The following is an 8,042-nucleotide window of genomic DNA, read 5'->3' as shown; positions in this document are numbered from 1 at the left end:
AAGCTGGGTCTCCGGAATCCCAGGTGAGCTCCTGACCCAGAGGGCTGTTGGGTGCTCTGGTGGACTTGCTTAATCTCTCCTGTTTTGAAGCTGCTCCACTTTGTATAAATAGTTCGGTTCAGGTCTCTGCTGCTTCTTCATGCCAAGGTAAATGCCCTAAACACCAAGCTATAGAGGCAGTCTCGCTTGCTGTGTGGCCCAATGAATATTTAATACAAAGTGGAACAGCTTCAACATATAGAATATCAGATTTGGAAGGGACCTCAGGAGATCATCTAGTCCAACCCCCTGCTCAAAGCAGGCACAATCCCCAATTTTTTTTGCCCGAGATCCCTAAATGGCCCCCTCAAGGATTGAACTCAAAACCCTGGGTTTAGCAGGCCAATGCTCAAACCACTGAGCTATCCCTCCCCCAACAGGGGAGCTTCCCTATCTCAGAATACCCCAGGGTGCACCCCGACCAGTTGGAAGACCTGGGTTCTAGTCCTTGCTTCAAATTGTGGCTATTTGAATACAGGCGATTTTGAATACAGTGTCCTAACCTCTGGGCTACTAGGTGATGTAGGTAGGGCCCACCCTAAGCTATCTTTTGTGGGGGTTAGACACATGTATCGCAGCAGCCAAGATGCCAGCTCATGGCAAGGTACTCATGTCTCATGAACACTGACAAACACATCGCTGGACTCAGGCTGACTTACCTGTGTGTTAGTGTTGTTAAAACAGGTATTAAAATTCAAAGCGTTTAGACGTTATTGAATGCTTGTGAGTTGCTACCTGCATTAATCTCACTTATAGCATCTGTATCCCATATTGTAAGGTAATGTTTAAGTATTTGTATTGTGAGCCTCTGTGACGGTGTAAATCACTGGACAAGAGCCATTTACTCGTGCAGTGGTTTTCAACCTTTTTTCATTTGCGGACCCCGAAAAAGTTTCTAACGGAGGTGTGGACGACCTTTGGAAATCTTAGACATAGTCTGTGGACCACAGTTTGAAAACCACTCAACTAGCATACAGTGCTGGTCTCCAACAGAAGCAGTTACCTCCTGGCCAATGGGGAAGGCCCGTCAACCCCAGACAGACCATTGTGGAACATTAAAGAGGACAAAAGACTTTGTTGTTCTGCTCTTCCCTCCACTGAAGATGAGTCAAGCAAGTGGATTCCTCCCATCAGCTGAGTTCACAACTCAGAGCATAGGGGTTTTAACTCCCTCCCCCCATAACAAGAAGGAAGTGTATCTTTGTGCTGCTTGGACTCTGGGGGGTAAGATTTTTCTAGGCATAGGGAAGAGATCCCCACTGCTTGGCCTGGGTTAGCCCTAAAGGACATATAGAGCTTGCTTATAGAAGTTTCTATTAATTTTTGAAACAAGATGGTAACTCATTCGTGTATGTATGTTCACCTGCTTTAACCTTGTAACTAACTCCCTTGTATCCTTTTCCTAGATAATAAATCTATAATAAAAGTTTACTATAGGACTGGCTACAAGCATTGTCTTTGGTGTCTAAAGTGCAGTTGAGCTGGGATAAGAGACTGGTCTTTTAGGACTGGGAGTAACCTGAATACCGATGTAATTCTTGGTGTAAGGGGCCAGCTATCACAAAGGCAGTCTCACTGGGATGCAACAGACTGGGATACCCAGGGGGGCTCTGTAACTCCATGTTAAGGCTGTTATAATGCCTTAAATGTTTACATTTAATAGTTGGTTGGTGAACTCTAAGTATAGGACTCACAGCCACTTTGGGGTTTGTGCCCTGGTTCGTTGCTCTTGAGCCACTGGAGGCCATCAGAATGAGGTGGAAGACCTGGGTTCAAGGGCTTGCTTCAAATTGTGCATGGAGATTTGAAAACAGGTCTCTGATCTCCCAGCTGAGTGCCCTAACCTCGGGGCTTTGGGGTATAATGGTATGTGTAGGTAGGTCCTCTCCCAAGCTATGGTTTGTGGGGGCTAGGCATGCTCTAAGAATGCCTGCCCCCATCACGCTGAGCTAGGCCAGGGGACACCTAGTTTGAGAATCTTGCTATGGCTTGGGGTGCTGAGCTATTCAGTGCCATCGGGATTTAGGCAGCTTTGCAAATGCTCACCAGTGGAAACTTAGGCACCTAGGGGATTTAGGTGCCTATATCATTAGGTGGCAGCTGAGCAGGGATTTGGAGGAGTTCGGTGGCCCCTAAGTTCCTTTGTGGATCTAGGCTAGTTCCTGAAGAAGCCGAGGTGAGCTGCCCAAGGTCATGCAGGAAGGCTGTGATGCTGCAGAGAATTGCACTCAGGCTCTTATCCCAGGTTAGTGACCTAATCTCCAGATCATCCATTCTCAGTCTAAAATGTGTGTGGGGGGGTGGGGGTGGTATTTGTCTTAATTTGCTCATGTTTATAACTTAAAGGTCAAATTAAAATAATAAATTTGAAACTTGGAATAAGATGCACAAAGGCTGATCCAATAAAATAAGGCAAAATCGTTTAGAATGTCACAGGAAACTTTTTTAACAGCATGACCAATTAACCTGCAGAACTCACTGCCACAAGATAATAGGGAGCAAAGTGTTTAGTGTTACTAAAAGATTAGCCACTTATGGGACCAATGCTATCCGCTGTTCCATTTGATTATAAAAGACGTAAACCAAATCATCTCAGCATGGTGAGAGAACTGCACTCATGAGTCTCCCCCTGTGGGGGCGGAAGGACTATTGCCCAAGTGCTATTATTGGATAATAGGGATGGGTTGATACTGTGCCACTGTGAATGGTGGGACACCAGACCAGTTCAGACCATTGGTAGCAAATCTTTAGGATTGTCTCTGCTTTTAAGCCATCTGCATCCTGACTTGGCTTGCTGAAGATTTAGGCTTGAACGACACTGAACAGCATGTGTACATGGGATGTTATCACAGACCCCGCGAGGGGGTTAACTGTGGGGCATCTGCCTCACCTTTCTGGACAAGCCAGCTGGGGAGATGTGCAGCGATGAAAGGGCTGGTAATAAATAACCCGGTGAGAGAATGGAGCTTTGCAAACCCACCCTCCGCCCCAGATGGAAATGAGCACTTTGTTTAATGCTCAAGCAAGACCGTCACGCTACACGCCATCTCATTTTCCGACTTGCAAGTGACAGTCTGTGGTGAGGTTCCCAGGCAGCAAGAACAGGAGGGACGTGCAGAACTGAGGGGGCTGTAATTGATCGTGGGCCAGAGCCTTGTCCAGGACACTCCAAAGCAGAACATGTGACCCCTGCAAAATGAGCTGTGCTAATAGTAAAAAGAAAAGGAGTACTTGTGGCACCTTAGAGATTAACCAATTTATTTGAGCATAAGCTTTCGTGAGCTACAATTCACTTCATCGGATGTATACTGTGGAAAGTGTAGAAGATCTTATTATATACACACAAAGCATGAAAAAGTACCTCCTCCCTCCCCACTCTCCTGCTGCTGATAGCTTATCTAAAGTGATCACACTCCTTACAATGTGTATGATAATCAAGGTGGGCCATTTCCAGCATAAATCCAGGGTTTAACAAGAACGTTGGGGGGGGGGGGTAGGAAAAAACAAGGGGAAATAGGTTACCTTGCATAATGACTTAGCCATTCCCAGTCTCTATTCAAGCCTAAGTTAATTGTATCAAATTTGCAGTATGCCATAAAAATGTTCATAGAATCATAGAATATCAGGGTTGGAAGGGACCTCAGGAGGTCATCTAGTCCAATCCCCTGCTCAAAGCGGACAAATCCCCAATTAAATGTTGGCATACTGTGGGGCCATGCGGGTACCCATGAACTTTGTGACTTTGTCCTTACCCATAACTATTTTACATTTGGGGACAATGTATACCTTCAGATCAGCGGCACTGCTATGGGTACCCGCATGGCCCCACAGGATGCCAACGTTTTTATGGCTGACTTAGAACAACGCTTCCTCAGCTCTCATCCCCTAACGCCCCTACTCTACTTGCGCTATATTGATGACATCTTCATCATCTGGACCCATGGAAAAGAAGCCCTTGAGGAATTCCACCATGATTTCAACAATTTCCATCCCACCATCAACCTCAGCCTGGTCCAGTCCACGCAAGAGATCCACTTCCTGGACACTACAGTGCTAATAAACGATGGTTGATTTAATTGGGGATGGGTCCTGCTTTTGAGCAGGGGGTTGGACTAGATGACCTCCTGAGGTCCCTTCCAACCCTGATATTCTATGATTCTATGATGGTCACATAAACACCACCCTATACTGGAAACCTACTGACCGCTATTCCTACCTACATGCCTCCAGCTTTCACCCTGACCACACCATACGATCCATCGTCTACAGCCAAGCTCTGTGATACAACCGCATTTGCTCCAACCCCTCAGACAGAGAGAAACACCTACAAGATCTCTATCAAGCATTCTTACAACTACAATACCTACCTGCGGAAGTGAAGAAACAGATTGACAGAGCCAGAAGAGTTCCCAGAAGTCACCTACTACAGGACAGGCCTAACAAAGAAAATAACAGAACGCCACTAGCTGTCACCTTCAGCCCCCAACTAAAACCCCTCCAACGCATTATTAAGTATCTACAACCTATCCTGAAGGATGACCCAACACTCTCACAAATCTTGGGAGACAGGCCAGTCCTTGCCTACAGACAGCCCCCCAACCTGAAGCAAATACTCACCAGCAACTACATACCACACAACAAAACCACTAACCCAGGAACCTATTCTTGCAACAAAGCCCGTTGCCAACTGTGCCCACATATCTATTCAGGGGACACCATCACAGGGCCTAATAACATCAGTCACACTATCAGAGGCTCATTCACCTGCACATCCACCAATGTGATATATGCCATCATGTGCCAGCAATGCCCCTCTGCCATGTACATTGGTCAAACTGGACAGTCTCTACGTAAAAGAATAAATGGACACAAATCAGATGTCAAGAATTGTAACATTCATAAACCAGTCGGAGAACACTTCAATCTCTCTGGTCACGCGATTACAGACATGAAAGTTGTGATATTACAACCAAAAAACTTCAAATCCAGACTCCAGCGAGAAACTGTTGAATTGGAATTCATTTGCAAATTTGATACAATTAACTTAGGCTTGAATAGAGGCTGGGAGTGGCTAAGTCATTATGCAAGGTAACCTATTTCCCCTTGTTTTTTCCTTACCCCCCCCCCCCCCCCAAGACGTTCTTGTTAAACCCTGGATTTATGCTGGAAATGGCCAACTTGATTATCATACACATTGTAAGGAGAGTGGTCACTTTAGATAAGCTATTACCAGCAGGAGAGTGGGTTTGTGTGTGTGTGGGGGGCGGGGGGGTGAGAAAACCTGGATTTATGCTGGAAATGGCCCAACTTGACTATCATACACATTGTAAGGAGAGTGGTCACTTTAGATAAGCTATTACCAGCAGGAGAGTGGGGTGGGAGGAGGTATTTTTTCATGCTTTGTGTGTATATAAAAAGATCTTCTGCACTTTCCCCAGCATGCGTCCGATGAAGTGAGCTGTGGCTCACGAAAGCTCACGCTCAAATAAACTGGCTAGTCTCTAAGGTGCCACACGTCCTGTTCTGTTTTTATACCGACTAACACGGCTGCTCCTCTGAAAGCTGTGCTAATAGCAGCTCTCTCCGTGGAGAAGGCTTCTTTGGCCAGTAATGCCTCGCCGCTCCCTAGGGCGGGCAGGAAAAGCCAGGGGCATTAGAAGCAGAGCTGCCCAGATCTGGGCAATCCAGGCAGCAGCAGCAGGGGGAGGATCTGGGACACCCCTGTGGGAGTGAAGGAGTTCAGTTGTGGAGTCCTACACACCGACACTGAGCCGGTCTCCCCCAGGCTTTCCCTCCCTTCGGGCCAGGCTGGTGGGCCCCACGCTGGGACTCTGTCAATGGTTTCCTCCCCAAAGACGAGCAATGCTGCGGGCGTGACACACACGGGCCTTTGAGGACACCAGGAAACTAAAGCCTTTGTGGGTTTAATTTTTTTTTTTTAAACAAAACAAGAGGAAGCCTAAATCAGCATCCAAAGTGAGTCAGGAAAGATGCCATTTGGTTTAGCCGTAATCGCCTTAAAACCCTTGCCAGGCTGGAGAAATTAAAAAGAAAACCAAGCATCTAGTATCTCAGCTGAGCTGCAAAGCTCAGGGCCCTGCCTCCTGCTGGCCTTTCTTGTTCCAAGAGGCAGAGGGTATGAAATACCAGCATCCCAGCCAAGTGCCGGTCCCCCTCCACTTTCTCCTCCCCTAACTTGTCCCATAGTGTGGCTGTGAGCTGTTAAAACAGTGGCCCTGTTCCTCCCCAGGGCTGGCTGCATTTCAGGCCCAGCTGCATTTCAGGCCCATGGGGGTGAGGTGTGTACTTGCAAAGCATTTTACGGTTATTTGGGATGAAAGGCGCTGTCAGCAGGCAAGCTCTTCGTTCTGCTCCTGCTCTCGCCTGCTGAGGAGCAGCAGCGTGCACACGTGGATGAGAACGACTGCCTGGAAAGTGGTGGCGGAGGGGCAGATGGGCCTTACTTGCACCTCTGAAAAGCAGGGATTAGAGGAGAGGGATTTATGGTGGTTTCATTGTTAATCCTCCAGATTATGTTCCCACCGTTCCCATCCGCTCTGCCTCCTCCCACCCCATGACTCTCTCCTCACACACCCTCCCCTGCCCCCCACCCCCCGACACATCCTGTGCCCTTCCCAAAACTCCAAGGCCCACTCCAGCTTCTACCACTGCTTCCACTGACCTCACTCCCTATCCCTTTGTCCTCCAACTCCTGCCCCTTTTGCCCCGACGACCTGACTCCCACCCCCTCTCCCTGCACACCAACTCCCAGCCCGTCCAACCTTCAATTCCTGCCCCCTGCCACATACCCCCCTCCCCTGCTGCCCTTCACCCCAGTGGAGATGGGTCACCAGAGGAGAGGCTGGGCCCAGCTTGCTGGTTCTGACCGGCAGCCCCTCGCTGCCACGTGAAATCACCCAGCGTCGGGCCAGGCCGACAGAAGAGGGGCCCCGCTGACACTCTGGGACTTCCTAGTTACTCTCACGCCAGGAGCGGGACTTGGCTTATGAGGGTGTCTACACACCTAAACAGACACGGGAGTTCATGGCTCATACCCTGCCCCTGGAGAAAGGGAAGGCGGCTTGGATTATCAGCCAGCCTGGCCAGAGTGCAATCAAACTGAAACCCCGTGACTAACCAGGAAAGCCAACAGCGACCTGGAACTCAACTGCCTTGCCTGGGCAGGAGTCCACGCGGCCCCAACAGGGGATCCAGAGCTGTGGCCCACCTGGGGTCCCACTTCTCTATGTTTAGCCGGAGGTGACCGACTGTCCGGCTTCTTTTTCTTCTGAGGCACTGGCAAGTGAGATCAGAGCCTGCTCTCCGCTGGGCCTCGGGAGGTGCCGTGCTGGTACCGAGTGTCCCGGGACAAGTCCTTTCTCAGCACCAAACTTGATGACGGCACCGGGGCACTCTGCGTCGATGAGGACGTGTTAGAAGCCGGGTCCCCAGAGCCCGGGGCCGAATTGGGGTGTAGAGTTGCGTGAGGATCGCTTTAAGCCGCTGCTCCCTTTCTTTAAGTGTTCTAGGGTGGACCTCGCAGCAGATCTGACAGCGATCCTTTTGGTGACCCTCCCCTAGGCACCATAAGCACGAAGAGTGTGGATCATTCTTCGGCATGCACTTTGCGCAGACCACACCGTTTTTAAACCCTGGGGACCGCAGCATACCACGGCTCTGGGGAGTCAAAAGGGGCGGAGGGACCCCTAACAACTCTAATCACTAGCTACAAACTAAAACTACTGAGATAAACTATATACAAAGAACTGCTGAACATGCTTGCTAAAGCAAGGGCTACGGGAAGTTCCAGCCTCCGTCACTGGCGGCAAGAAGGAACTGAAGGGGGGGTTGAAGGGGCAGGGTTCTATATCAAGTGCCATGAAGGCACAACTCCAGGGGGCACCCAGACCGATCCGACGGATGCTGCTCGGTGAAAAATCTTCCGGCTACCATGCATGCGCATACACCTGATTGCAATTGACATGAACACGCACTCGAAGAAG

Source organism: Caretta caretta, chromosome 20, assembly GCF_965140235.1.
Source record: "Caretta caretta isolate rCarCar2 chromosome 20, rCarCar1.hap1, whole genome shotgun sequence".
In the NCBI taxonomy this organism is placed as follows: Eukaryota; Metazoa; Chordata; order Testudines; family Cheloniidae; genus Caretta; species Caretta caretta.
Note: the sequence above shows the minus strand (reverse complement) of the source record.